The sequence below is a fragment of the Dendropsophus ebraccatus genome, chromosome 3 (genome assembly GCF_027789765.1).
Source record: "Dendropsophus ebraccatus isolate aDenEbr1 chromosome 3, aDenEbr1.pat, whole genome shotgun sequence".
Taxonomy (NCBI): domain Eukaryota; kingdom Metazoa; phylum Chordata; class Amphibia; order Anura; family Hylidae; genus Dendropsophus; species Dendropsophus ebraccatus.
In genome coordinates this window covers 150,625,846-150,640,638 of record NC_091456.1, presented here as the reverse complement: position 1 = coordinate 150,640,638, position 14,793 = coordinate 150,625,846, and the positions used below count along the sequence as shown (strand labels likewise).

Sequence of the window (14,793 nt, the reverse complement as noted above, 5' to 3'; positions counted from 1 at the left end):
AAACGGTTTCTGTGCCTTTCCCCTGGTCGAGCCAGTCTGTCAATGTATTGTATGCTTGGTCATTAATTTGATGTAATATATGACCCTCTCCTGTTTCCTTTTGCAATAACCGCTAACCACGGTAAGTTTCTCAAGCTTGTGTTTGCTGCAATGAGGGAACCCTTTTAAAGGGAAACAGTCTAACCTCCTGTTATGTTCCTATAGGTCCAGAGAACCTTCATCCTCCGTGCAGTTTTCGGTGCATCTTTACTTGTTTGGTGCACTGTGGACGCTCCGTAGTGCATCAATCCGATCCACACTTGTTGAATATTTATCCGGCACTCTGCAGTGATAAGCTCCTAGTGCACAAAACTGTCTAATACATGGTGAATAAAGTAAAGATTAGCCGAAAGAGGTGCAGAGGATGAAGGTGAGAAAATAACTTAATTTTTAGCATTCCTGGCCTTACTATAACATAAGGTTAGAGTCTTCTAATCTGGTGTCAGTTTGCCTTTAAGGGATCTCAGTCAGCAAATTGGAGCCCTAAAAGGTAATCAATCAGCCCAAATGGGCTAATATGGTTCCCTGGAGCACTGTATAAAGCTCCTGAGCAGCCTGCCGCATGTACCGAACGCGGCTGAAGAAGAAAGAAGCTTTATACATCAGAAAAAGAAGTTTTATCACCCAGGTGCAGGGCAGGCAGAGGAGGGGAGGTAGTCATCTGGGAGTCTCCTTCAGATGACTACCTCCCCTCCTGTGCCTGCCTTCTGCTGCTGCCATGGCCGGAACATGCCACAGGCTGCGCAGAAGCTTTATACAGTGCTCCAGGGAACCATATCAGCCCAATCAGATTGGGCTGATTGGTTCCCCTTAAATGGTTATCCAGGCATTGTGTATATTTTATTATGCTGCTGGGGCTGCATTAAAAATAAGAAAGCTATAATCTTACCTGTTCTGGGTGGTCAGGAAGCCATGAGCCGTAAGGAAGCGGACTAGGTAAGTATAGGTAAGTCTTTACTTTACCATAGCTCATTAACATATCACAATATGTTGTCTGTATTTTTCCATATTTCATGTAAAACCTTTAGAATTATCCTAAATCAATGAATGGTCACATTACACGGAATAAAAGTTTGATGACAAATTAAGCTCCACAACATCTGTGAATAAAGAGGTCACCTTCCTTGTTTCATTGCTTTTGCTGCAGTACAGTGAGGGCAGCCAGCTGCAGGTACCAGCTAAGTATAGATGATGTGATTTACTGCTTATATTAGTAACCAAAAGGGTAGCTAAGCATATGATATTGTATTATATATCACTTCTCAACGTGTCGATGCAATGTATGTCTACAAGGGACATATCACATATTATGGGAGTTACAGTGACTATAAAAAGTATTTACCCCTGTGGACTTTTTCGTGTTTTATTCTTTAACAGCTCGCTTCATTTAATTAGGATTTTTTGACACTAATCAGAAAAAGACATGCCAATGTGGAAACAAATCTCTATAATGTGATTTACATTCATTACAATTATTAAACACACAATAATTGAAAGCCACTTCCAGTCACTATTTACTAGAGATATATTTAGCAGTAATTATATCCTTGAGTTTGCATGGATAGGTGTCAGTTTTGCACATTGGTTGCAATTTGCCCATTCTTCTTTTGCACTAGATTTGTCAAATTGCTTAAGGCCTGTGAGTGAACAGCTATTATCAAGTCTACTTTCTGCCAGAATAAAGCTTAAAGGGCTATTTCCAATTCAGACAAACCATGGCTGCAATGGGGAGACTCGTCAGAATGGAAACAGCCAAGCGGGCTATGTTATGTGTTCTCTGTAATTCCTAGAGGTATGAATGCCTGCTGTGTTATGTTGTATGTGTAATAAAGACAACGATCAGATGATGATCTTTGTCATCAGCTGATCGTTGATATACTGTAGGTTCTGACCTATAATCGTCGGGCGCTGACACGTATTACACGTAGCGGTGCACGGCCGGCGACTGACGATATACATTACCTGTCCAGGTTGCAGGGATCCTCTTCCTCTGTTTTTCTCACCGTGTCCTGCGCGCTCCAGCTTCAGAGTGGCCTGTCAGCTGACAGGCCGCTCAGCCAATCACTGGCCGGGACCCCTTTTCCTTCTTTCCTTCCGACTACACAGCTCAATTCCATTCTCTGGATACCCACTTGAACATTACTGTGTCAGGCTCTGTTGGCATGTATGTCCTGGGAGGGGGGTTTGTCAATTACTAGCTGATAAGTATATTGCCTAAATGCTCAGCCAACACTTCACCATCACCACACACTGCAGTGTATATGGCCCCTAGAATACAATGTCCAATATACAATAGAATAAAGGGTTGTCTATTGCTTCAAGACAACTCAAGTTTTGGATGTTTGGGTATCAGAATTCTGGGTAGTGAACTTCTTGAAGGACATCTGGCAGCATTACTTTCAGCAGATCGATCTCAATGGGTGTTGTCTGTCTCCATGGTATGCCACTGACAGCATCCCCTCCCCCAGGGGCCTGGAGAGGGACCCGCCACTGTACTGTTCAGCCCGCTCACTGTAATGCAGGGGGAGCAGGCTTAACATTAGAAGAGGAACAAAGGAGCAGGACCTGCCAGCATCCTGCACACAGAGGAGAGTGTTGAAGGACCTGATCACATGACCCGCAGGTCCTCAATACTACTGTGTGAATATCAGCCCGACTACAGGAGGGGGGGTCAAGACCTGTTAGTGCTGTGTGTATGTGTGTGTGCCAGTGTGTGTGTATGTATATATATATATCTGTGAGTATATTTGTATATGTCAGTGTGTGTATCACCTGTATCTTTGTGTGTGTATGTCAGTAGTGTCTGTGACAGTGGTCTGTGTGTGTGTGTTTGTGTGTGTGTAAGCAGTGTCTCAAATAATTGACAGGTTTGCTCCCAAAGATGTTCTGCAGCAGCTTTTTTTATGCTGGGCTCTTATACGAGAACCCACCACTAAATAAAACTGCTTCCCAGCTTATACTGTCAATCATTCCGACAATCTGGTGATTGACAGATCTGCTTATAAAGATGTTCTGCAGCAGATATTATTTCTATTTTAATAGTTCTTGGGATATGATTTCCCTTTGTATGGTCTATTCATGGTGTATTCACCTGCACTAGTGTCATCACATTCCAGTGTAAATGTGTGTATGTCAGTTTGTGTGTATAAGTGTGTCATTGTGTGTGTTCGGGAGTGTTTTCAGTTTTTTGCTGTGGGGCCCCTGAATCCTAGCTATGGCCCTGGATATGTCCCTGCTGCTAAATAAGCAGATACTATTTATTTATTTCTTTTATTAATAAACTACACCTGTAACTCTTTTATTGTTTGAAATGCATTGTGCATTTACCTCCAATATTCTCATCTTTTGCAAAGGGGGAAAAATAAATGATTTTGCTTAGTGGATTAAAGTTGCTTAATCTTAGACTAGAAAAAGTATGTAGGAATATAATTTACCATAGAAATGTTCTGTGTTGTCTACTATTAAGATCATTGCCAAGCTATCTTAATATCTGCAGGGAGTCTCCTATTGCTGCCAACTGTTTTGTGGTTGCAATTTGCAAACCTAGTATGTCATCAGTTTAAGTTGCTCCTGGCAAGAACTCTTATGAATTTGATCTTTCCACAGCTGGAGATAAGTCATGATATCAGATCTAGTTGCAGTAGAAAACTACTGGGTCCTATCCTCTTCTGCTTGCTGTCACACTTATTTGCATATACGATTTGTTTATTTGAATATTGATGAAATCATCATTTTATGAACCTTTTTCACTAACATCCAAATCCAGATAAGCTAACTTGCAGGTTCAGACCATTTTCCATGATTTTTTTGTGAAGAATTTTGTAATAAAGCTCCTGTGATGTTGCAGAGAGTACAGGCTGCATGAAACCCATAACTTACATGTACAACAAAAGGATGCTTACACATCTACAAATTGTCCATGTTATAAGGCTCTGTTCACATTGACTTTAACAGACTTAGGCCATGTTCACATGGCGTAAGAGACCGGCCGTTCCGTGACCCGGCTGGGTCACAGAGCGGTCGGTCTCTAAAAAGATCATCCCGGCTGGTACTACAGCACACTCTGAAGCTTGCGGCTGCAGCCGCTCACTCCACTATGTGCACTGACAGGGTTTCTGCGGCCGCTATTCGCTGAAAACTGACATGTCAGTTCTTTGCGGCGCCGCGAGGGATCCCGGCCGGAGTGTATAAGATGTGTATACATACCGGCCGGAATCCTATACAAGACAAGGCAACGTATATTGCCGTGAAAAGTACAACCGTTGTTGCCGATTTCAACAACGGCCGTACGTTCACAAAAATATTTGTTGTGTGAACATAGCCTTAGTCTGGGTTATTTTGACGTTTCAATCATTTTTGACTACAGGAATAGCGCAATATTCGGCACTGTCCTTGCATTCAGTATGACAGAAACAAGAATGGATCAATCATAAATCCTATTACAATAGTGGGGGTAGAGGTAATGGGGTCTATCGGCCACCATTTGAATCAGTCATGTAACAGATCTTACAAAAGTGTATCGCTAAAATTGGTTTTGTCCTTGAGCAGTTAATAAACTGTTAAAAATCTCATAGGCAGCAATCAGAACCCAGTTTTTATTAAATGAAGTCATTGACACTGGGCATTGTATTGAGAACACAACCACAAAGGTCTGCTCACTGTTGGTCTTTTACTATACTGTGAGCGCCGACTCCTCCCAAGCTTCCTCCTTTCCTGTACTTTGCTCTGAGACTCTAGGAGTAAAAGAGTATCCGGATTTTCCCGTCTTTCTTCTGGTCTTACTGTCATATCCTGCCTTCTATATGAAAACACAGAAATTAAAGTGTACTTGTAATAAAAAAGAAAAAAACTTTGGAAATGTTACAGAGACATATCAATAATTTTGATCATTCAGGGTCTGAGTGTTCAAACCTTTATCAATTAGGGGAATGAGTTGGGAGAAGTATGACCTTAGCATGTTTACTCCCGGAGTGCATGGCACTGTAGTGTCACCCCACCCATACTCTGATTGGTTAGATTATGAACACTCAGATCCAGCCCAATAAAAACTTTTCGTATGTCTTTAGGACATAACCGAAAGCAAGGATCCAACAGCTCATCTTGGATCAAGGTGCACAAAAGTAGGGGAATTGGAGGATGCACGCCAGAAAGTCAGAAATCCCAGTAGTTGACACTATAACATCAGGTAAAGGCAGAGTCCAACAGCATCAAAGTCAGTATTTCAAGGCTTTTATTGGCACATTCTGGTACAGGTAGCGCCGTTCCAACCAATTTGGTCTTTATCAAGCAAGATAAAGGCCACACTGGTCAAAACATGGACATTGTACTTCTGGGACCAGTTTACTGATACTTTGGAATTAAAGACTCTAATAGCCCAGTGAAAGTTCTCCCAGTCCCTGCCCTGTGTGCATCCTCCAATTCCCCTACTTTTGTGGACCATGATCCAAGAGGAGCTGTTGGAGCCTTAATTTCAGTTATGTCCTAAAGACACGCGAAAAGTTTTTATTGGTCAGGATCTGAGTGTTCAAACCCTGACCAATCAGAGTACGGACAGGGAGACACTAGAGTGTCATGCAATCATCTCTCTATATGAGACTTGGATAGCCCACTAGACTACAACGGCCGTTGTTTCACTGAGGACATAGAATTGTCTTTTATAAAAAGTATTTCCCCTATATGGATGACTACAATGAGTTTTGTGCGTACCATATGAGTACATCTGTTGGAATCATCCTCTGTACTGGGTGAATGATTTCCCTTTCACATCATCGGAGAACTTACCTCTAGATAAAGAATGGTTATTTCCATGTGATGTGTGAGCAGCGTCCACCAGCAGAAATACTATTGCTGATCCAGCAAGATTTCACCATCTAATAATTGACCTGCAAAATACCAACATTCAGACTTTAGGCCACGTTCACACAACGTAAATTTCCGTAGTAATCACAGCCGTTGTTGAAAATCGGCAGCAACGGCCGTGATTACTACGGAACTTTCATTGTGCTGCAGCTGAGGGAATCCCGGCTGGAGTGTATACACATAGTATACACTCCAGCCAGGATTGCTAGCGGCACTGCAAGAAACTGACATGTCAGTTTTCTGCGGCCGCTATTTATTGAATAGCAGCCATAGAGAAACTGACAGTGCACACAATGGAGCGTGTGGCTGTGGCCGCACACTTTATTGTGTGTAGCGGGGAATTTGGTTGCGGGAGCACTCTAATGTGCTCGCATCTGAATTTAGCGGCAGTAAAGATCATCCGGCCGGTACTGCAGTACGGCCTGATCACATGGGAACATGGCCTTACTGTGTATATTTATAGCCGATGTCAGTGGTGGTTTTGTTCACACTGATACCAAAATTCAGAGACAAGAGAACAGTGTGTTTCTATGAACAACAATTAAAAAGGATAGCATGATTTCAGCGTATGAAGCATTGGTACATATACAGTATAAACTCTGTTATACTACATCTCTGAACAAGAAAGGTCTTCTGTAACTTAATACAGTCTGTTGTATGTTAGGATCTTAGGTAATAGTCTTTTTCCATAAGAACATTGTAGTACAGTCTACAGAAGAGAAGAACTAGAAAATGTCATAGTCCATTTTCTTCCATTGTAAATGACAGAATGTCAGTAAAGACAAGAAGAGGCATTTAGGACAAAAGAGACAATTCTGTCCTCCGACAAGGAAAGATTGTACTGGAAAGTCTCCAAAATAATAGGCAGGGATGCTCTGTCTGTAAAGTATGGTTTTGAGACTGTCACTCTGCAAGGTGACACTATGCAGTATGTAATGGGGGATGAACTTTTATGAGAGTCATGAGATTGACGGGTTATGACAAAGCTGAATTCATGGTGCTTTAATAAGTCTTTTGTCTACCTTTGCATACATTGTGACTTGTCTGGGAAATGACATACTGAGCTTGTGCACTGTCTGTAAATGTAGACATGCCGAAGGGCTCTCCTTGTATTGTCGCCAGTGGTTGTACCAGTAGGGTAAAAGCAATATTTTTCATGCAGCAAACCTGGAAATGCTACAGATGACGCAAAGAAACCAGGAAAGCTTAGAAAAAAAGGTTGGGCAAGGTTTTGAAGAACTAATTTATCAATGACAGTCACAGGTGTAGAGATTTCTTCACAACGGCCAACAGACTGTGAAAGTCACATCCAAAGTAGTGTGCTGGATTACCCTCCATACCTCCATAACTAACACTGGAAATGTGGTTATACATAGAGTAGTTTAAATAGATTTCACTTTAGATAGAAGTTTTATATACCTTAAAGGGGTGATGTAAGAAAAACATGATAGCTATACATCAGGAGATCACACTGGTGCACATTGTAGTCTCCTATAGCTGTCAGTTTCTGGCCAGTTTCTATTTGGCCAGTAGTACTCTGTTGGAAGTTTGGACTTATATACAGGGAATATAATGCAGAGCCCCAATCAAACACATATGTTATAGTGTAATTTTTCAAGATGAGCAGTCCTGCATGTTCAAGAAGAACAGAAGCTATATTATCATCTAATAATCTAATAATAATAATAATGCTTTTATTTGTATAGCGTACACAGATTCCGCAGAACTTTACATAGTTATGCCAATTATTGCTCCCTGTCCCCATTAGGGCTGACAATCTAAATTCTAAATTCACCTATCTGTATGTTTTGGTTGTGGGAGGAAACCGGAGTACCCGGAGGAAACCCACGCAAATACGGAGAGAACATACAAACTCTTTGCAGATGTTTCCCTTGGTGAGATTTGAACCCAGAACGCCAGCGCTGCAAGGCTACAAGGCTCTAAACTAGGCTTAAACCCACAATAATTCTACACTACATTTTCATTGGCGACACTTTCCCTTCTATCTCCCTCCCCTCACCTTGTAGATTGTAATCCCTTGCAGGCAGGGTCCTCTATCCCTATGTATCAGTCTGCCATTTACCTTATTTATGTAATGTGTTTTGATATTGTAATATTCTGTTTGTCACCCCCTATTGCTTGTATAGTGCTCTGGAATCAAGGGTGCTTTAAAAATAAATAACAATAATATACTTGAGTAGGAGCAGAGCTACAGTAACATATGGCCACTGCTACACAGTGAACAGGGACCGCTGTGTAGAGCCCCGAATTGCTGATCGGTGGGGGTGCTGGGTGCCTGGTATCCCGTGAATAGCTCATAAGTCTGTTTTTAGTCCAGAAAATCCCTTTAAATCAGAGCAAGGCAAAACAATCTCTATGAAGTAGCAGCCAGTTGCCTCCTATTAGAGGGAAATAATTCCTTCTCATCACGAACACATCCATCGGGGTTCTCTACTGGAGCTCAGTACAGCCATTTCTAACTACTATTGTTGCTGTGTATATGGAGCTTTTTATATTGTATGCCACTATAGTAGCTTCTCTTCAAACATGTCTCTCTCCATATAAAATCTCTGTGTGTTTTACCCTTTGTTCACATCAGTGGCGTTTAGAGTTTAGTCAACATGGACTAGTAAAAGGGTGATTCATATACACATGACAGTCCCAGGTTGATGAGATACATTTTACAGAAAGACGTACAGAATAAACAATGGGCTTGTGCGAAAGCCTCAAATCTAGAAATATCATAGAAAGATGAGAATAGGACTTTTGATTATCGCTGTGAAGACTAATGTCTCGTCAATAGTGTCTTTTCAACTTGTAACTAATAGACTGTTTACTTTAAGTATTCAAAGGAACTTGTCATATCTGAATCACTATTTATAATATGACTATCTTAGTTATTGGAATCAAATTTACTAGTAACAGGTCCTTCTTAACAAGAGGTAATGTGTCAGCTCTATATCCTGCTTAGGGCTTCAGACATGGACACATAGCAATAAAGCAAATAATGTCCGTCTCTTAGCTGATGGCTGTTTGCAAAGTTATTCAAGTCGTTTCATGTTTTACTTTCAAGTTCAAATGCTATAGAGCCCGTTCACTTTACGGAATCAGTGCGGAACCCCTGTGCGCGGACTCTGCGCCAAATCCTGCCTTCTATCTGTTCGAATATGAGGGCTTGCGTGCCTCCGCTCTCTGCGCCTCTCTGCTTAAACAATTTACATGTCCACGTGCTGGGGTTCATGCACACCTCCTCCCTCACCCACTAGTCCCTGCTCTGCATGATAGATGTACAGAGTTTGGCTTTTAGCATTGGCCTTGTACATCAATAATGCAAGGTAGAGAGGGTTGGGGAGGGAGGAGTCATGCATGCTGCAGCTCAGCACCACCTCTCATGGACTCTCTACTGATGTTCACAGCTCTGAGTATGATTTACGGCTGACAGAGTCCCTTTAATGTTGGCAGCCTACAAAGTTTCGAAAATGTTTACGTTGATGTTGTATGTATGATAATTGTTTTTTTTTTGTGCAATTTTAGTACACACTGGCACATTTTAGACACGCCCTTCTGGATAATCCACACCTCCTTTTGCTTTAAATGTAGTGTCGACATGTCTACAACAAGGACTAACAAAATGCACTATATTTTTACAACAAGGTCAGTGTGCCCCGTGTTGATTACAAAAAAAAAAAAACATACCAACCATTGCCTCAAAGTTACGGCTTACTACCTAGTTGGAAGTTGTAGTTCACATTTCCCAACCACTGTCCACAGCATGTGGTATGCTTGCCTGCTAGGTAACCATTCAAGTAAAGGGTGAATGACTTTGGTATAGATACTAAGTAACTAACTAAGCATAGTAATAGAGGTAAACTCCTGTTAATGTAGCCAGGCTCACATCTCTTTTGTATATATTGTATGTGTTGAGCCTACTGATCTCCCTTGTAAATCCTAAAGTTTACAGAGCATGGTTAGAATGGAAACGTCTCACACGTTATATGCGTGTAGAATGTCTCCTAAGTGTGTACTAAACTGAGATAAAGTCGACTAACTCAAATTAAATTTAGGCAAACTCTGAGTATTAGAAAGCTAATCAAATTAGCAATAAAGGAAGCATAATGATTTCTCTGGTGATAATTATATGGGCAATTTAACTGTAGATTGGAAATATTGGAGAGCAGAATCATCTACTCTATTCACATCAACCTGTTACTCCTGAATTAAAATACTATATTACCAAATATTTCACTAAATAATTTGTCAGAATGATGTGCTTATGACAACGGTTTATATGTTTACTCGTGGGCTGATTATTGTAAAATATTACCTAGTGACCTCCCTGCCTGCATTTTAGCCCTTTATCCTCATTCCTACACTTTAAACAGGTTCACAATACTACCAGGCTTCAACTAACCTCACCAATGTCGAAGAACCCCAGCTCCCCTCTCAGTACTTAGTAAGCACCCACTAGAGCAGGTAAAAAACTAAATGTTCTAATATAGAGCAATAACCATGCCTAAAAGGTAAATCAGGGTTTCCCTTCTCTGACTACCCATAAATTTCTTGGCAACTGTCCATTGTATAAATACTTGTGTTTCTGCTACTGTATGTACACAGTGCCGCCTCCTGAATGTAATCTCTACCTCCATTTAGTCTGAAGGTTTGTCACCATCCTTATCATCATCATCAGCAGCAGCAATTCAGTGCAGTTCAATGAAATGTGCAAAAATGAGTGATGATTCCGGCACTCCAGGAAGGTAAAATCCAATACTTTATTTCATAGAAGCCATAAAATCATGCTGCAAGATAACACCGTGTTATCTTGCAGCATGATTTTATGGCTTCTATGAAATAAAGTATTGGATTTTACCTTCCTGGAGTGCCGGAACCATCACTCATTTTTGCACATTCTATGTACCTCGCGACTGGCTATCGCTGGAACCGTGCACCCTCCTGAAATAGACTGTGACCAACATTCAATCATTGAGGTGAGCTGACTGCTCTTCATTTTTTCCAGTTCAATGTAACCCTTCCCTTCTTGTATTGCCCTCCCCACTCCCAACATGCAATCTGTAGTCATGTACTGTGTAAATCATCCCCCAGCAAAGTTCCAGCCTTTTGAGTATGTTTACGCTATGGAATAGGCAAGAAATTTCAAGCGAAATCCACAATGTGGATTCCACTAAAAATTCTGCTTGTCCCACAGGTTCAATGGGATTTCTCAAGCGCAATCTGCAACCCACCCAAACAAATGACATGACATGCCGCAGCGTGGATTCTGCTTGAAATTCTTCGCTTATTTCGTAGTGTGAACATACTCTTTCTGTTCAGTACATTTCCACAGGCACTATATCATGGTGAAAGCCTACATGTGTAGCTCTCAGCAGCTCAAGAACATTGTAAGTTACATTTTTATCACTCTGAAGGGTTAATGTAATAAAACAATGAAGGTTTTGAAAGTTCTATAACCCTTTAAAGGCACCATATTTGTAAGACAAACTCTTTTCAGTTTAAAGTGACTCTGTAGCCACAATCTGTCTCACCCCCCCCCCCCCCAAAACTGCTTGTACCGTCTGATAGCTGCTTTTAATCCAAAATCTGTCCTGGGGTGATGCAGTTGTTGTCCTGAAATAAACTACTTTTAAACTTGTAGCGTTGTGTCAAATTGGCGTGGCCAAGAGTGACAGTGTCCTAGGCCTGCACCGCCTCTCTGTTCCTCTTCCCTGCCCTCTTCATTATTGAGAACACCCATAGTCAGGATTTCTTTTGTTCTACATTTCTCTGAACACTGCACATGTGCTGGATCGTTAAGGCACATGTGCAGCGTTCACATGGGTGATGAATAGGAGAAATCCTGCCCAGGGGTGTTCCTAATGATGAAGAGGGCAGGGAAGATGGGACAGAGAGGCAGTGCAGGCCTAGGGCACAGTCACTCTAAACCACACCAATTTGGCACAGCGTTGTTTGAAAGTGTTTTTTTTAGGACAATACCTGCATCACTTGTCGAACGGAACCCAGGACAGATTATGAATTAAAAACAGCTATCTGACGGTACAAGCAGTTTTGAGGGGGCAGATTGTCGGGACAGAGTCGCTTTAAAGTCAGAGTGCTGTCAGCTGATCGCTGGGATTCCTGCACCAGAAATCTCTGGCAATTAGCTGTTATCGTAAGGGAAACAGACATATCAGACATGGCAATGCCAATAATATATAGACTGACCAGATCTACTATAAGACGCTGCTTTTTAGTGGTGGTAAGTGGTTCTCTGCTATGGCTAATAGTGGGAGGTCTCAATCTCTTCACTTCTTTAAGCACTAGGAGGCCAATATAATTCAGTCACTTCATTTACTTTCAGAACTATTCACCAGTAATATTTAACGCTTATGCAGGAGCAGCGCAGGATAACAGGAGTACATGAATGTTCAGAATGCGACACACGGCAACGTAAATTACATAAATGTGAAATAGCTTTTAGTGGTTTTCATCTTTTACTGGCTGTCACACATACATTACAATGGTAAATTATTTCTTGGGATTATCACTGCCTAATAGATAACTACAGAAGAACTATGGGTAGACAGAACTGGGCAACTTAAAGGAAATTGCAAGTTAACAGCACATATGTAATGATTAAATCATCTAAGCGGGTGTCAGATCTGCTGCATTAATATACAGATATTATAGTTTTTAGACTAGTCATGAATATACAGTTTTTCCATCTGCCGACAGCTTTGAAGTAGTGTTAGTATGAGGCAGCACAGTGAGGGGTCTTGTTTGAAGCAGATGTGTATTTTTTCTCTAATGCCCGTTGTCTTATTAAGATCCTGTTTATACTGTTTTACATGTCTGCACTGGTGTAAAAAAAAAAACAAAAAAAACTTAGAGGACCTGTCTGTTTTAGCAAATACGTTCAATGGCCATGAAATTAAAATGCTGGAACGACTTTTCCTATAGCTTTGCGAAGTGTATTCTATGATTAAAAGACAAAGTGGGTGTTACGAGTTAGGAGCATGTGCCTACACTGTCTGAGGCCATGTTCACATGACGTAAGGCACCGGCCGTTCCGTGACCCGGACGGTTCACAGAATGGCTGGTGTCAGGAAAGATCATGATCTTCATTTTTGATGAATTGGGATGCGGGCGCATAGGTGCGCACCTGCATGCAAATTTGTTGCTGCACACAATGGAGTGTGCAGCTCTATTGGGTAAACTGACAGGTTCTCTGCGGCCGCTATTAAATGAATATCGGCCGCAGAAAATCGACATGTCAGTTTTTTGTGGAGCTGCTAGAGATCCCGGCCGGAGTGTATACTATGGGGGGGATTTACAAAGTGTACACCAGAGGCGTACACCAGGGAGAAGGTGCGGATTGGCTCCTTCTCCCTGGCGTATGCCTCCCGTACGCCCCGCTCGGGCTGGTGGAGCTTGCGGGGGCGTGATAAGGCGGAGAGGAGGCATGGCCTTCACCCACGCCTCATTTATTATGATTTACGCCTGCCCACAGGCGTAAATCATGATCAAAATCTACACCTGCTGAAAGCAGGTGTCGATTTTGTGCGCCGGGCGCAGATTCCGCCGCTTGGCTGCCCGATTCACTAAGAGGTGTGCGCCTCTTAGTGTATTCTGACGGGGAAAAGGGGACGGGGCCTAATATAAGACCGACGCCGGTCTTCGTAAATCCCCCCATGTGTATACACTCTGGCTGGGATTCCATAGATGGCAGCACTATGTAAGTTTCATATTAATCCCGGCCGTTGTTACAAATCGACAACAACGTCCTTGATTAATACGAGACTTACGTAGTGTGAACATAGACTGATACTGTCACCTCTGATTGGATATTTCAATGGAAAGGAGATGAAAAACGTCTAGGTTTATTGTATAATCCAGTATAATACAGCAATGTTTCGGCAGTATAGGTCTTTGCCAAGCAAAGATTTGAAATAGTTGCCATTACCACATCTCTCAATTGAATAGTATTGGCCTTTATATGGATAGTGTCAGACACGGATAGGACACCCCCACCCTCAATGGTAATACACAGTTGGTCACAGCACATCACAGAGCTATAAGAGAAGATAATCCAGAATTGTTATTTTATTGGCATAGCCTGAGCTAAAACAGACAGATCAGCAGTGGAGTCAGGTGCCATCATAGTTACTTCTTTACATTATCCTTGTATGTTAATATGGATCCATAATAAGCCACCGTTCAAAATCTAGTGCTACACTTCTATATGCCTGTTTTGCTGGGTCTTAGAGTTCATGGGAAAAGAGCAATGAAATACAAGGGTACTTAGATACATCCATGATGATATTACGAACATACCCTCTTACTACTACCCTGCAAATCTGCTATAGACTACAGGTTCCTTTATATGGTATTTGGCAGTCTATAAAAGAGATGCAGGCTATCAGACAACTGAAAAAGCCAGTAGCCTCTTTGATGAGTTGTCAAGACAGCCATGGGACATAAGAATTCCTCAATACAGACCTTTTGTATTCAGGCCTGTTCACACTATTGGGGGGGGGGGGGGTTAGGGCGCATGGAATCCTGGCGCCAAATCCTGCCTTCTATCTGTTTGAATGAGAGGGCTCACGTGTCTCCGCTTTCCGCGCCTCTCTGCTCAGAGAATTGACATGTCACTTTTTTGAGTGAAGATGCGCGGAGAGCAGAGGCGCACAAGCCCTCCCACATTCAAAAAGATGGCAGGTGGGATTCAGTGCAGAGTCCACAAGGAGGGGGGGGGGGGTCCGCATGGAATTCTGGAATTGTATTTTGTTGCAAATTTGTAATGCTTAGCTTAGGAATGAATGCACCTAGTTGGTGCTCATAGTCATGCACACCGACACAACCGGTTATTCTGCCATTGCTGCATCCTTCACCATCGTCCTTGGA

The 14,793-nt window shown here is 42.0% G+C and overlaps 1 protein-coding gene across 7 annotated transcripts in view; it reads left to right on the top strand.

Annotated features, from left to right (window-relative positions):
• KIAA0825 (KIAA0825 ortholog) overlaps positions 1–14,793 on the top strand; it is a 313,028-nt gene that overhangs the window by 155,972 nt on the left and 142,263 nt on the right. The window lies entirely within an intron of this gene.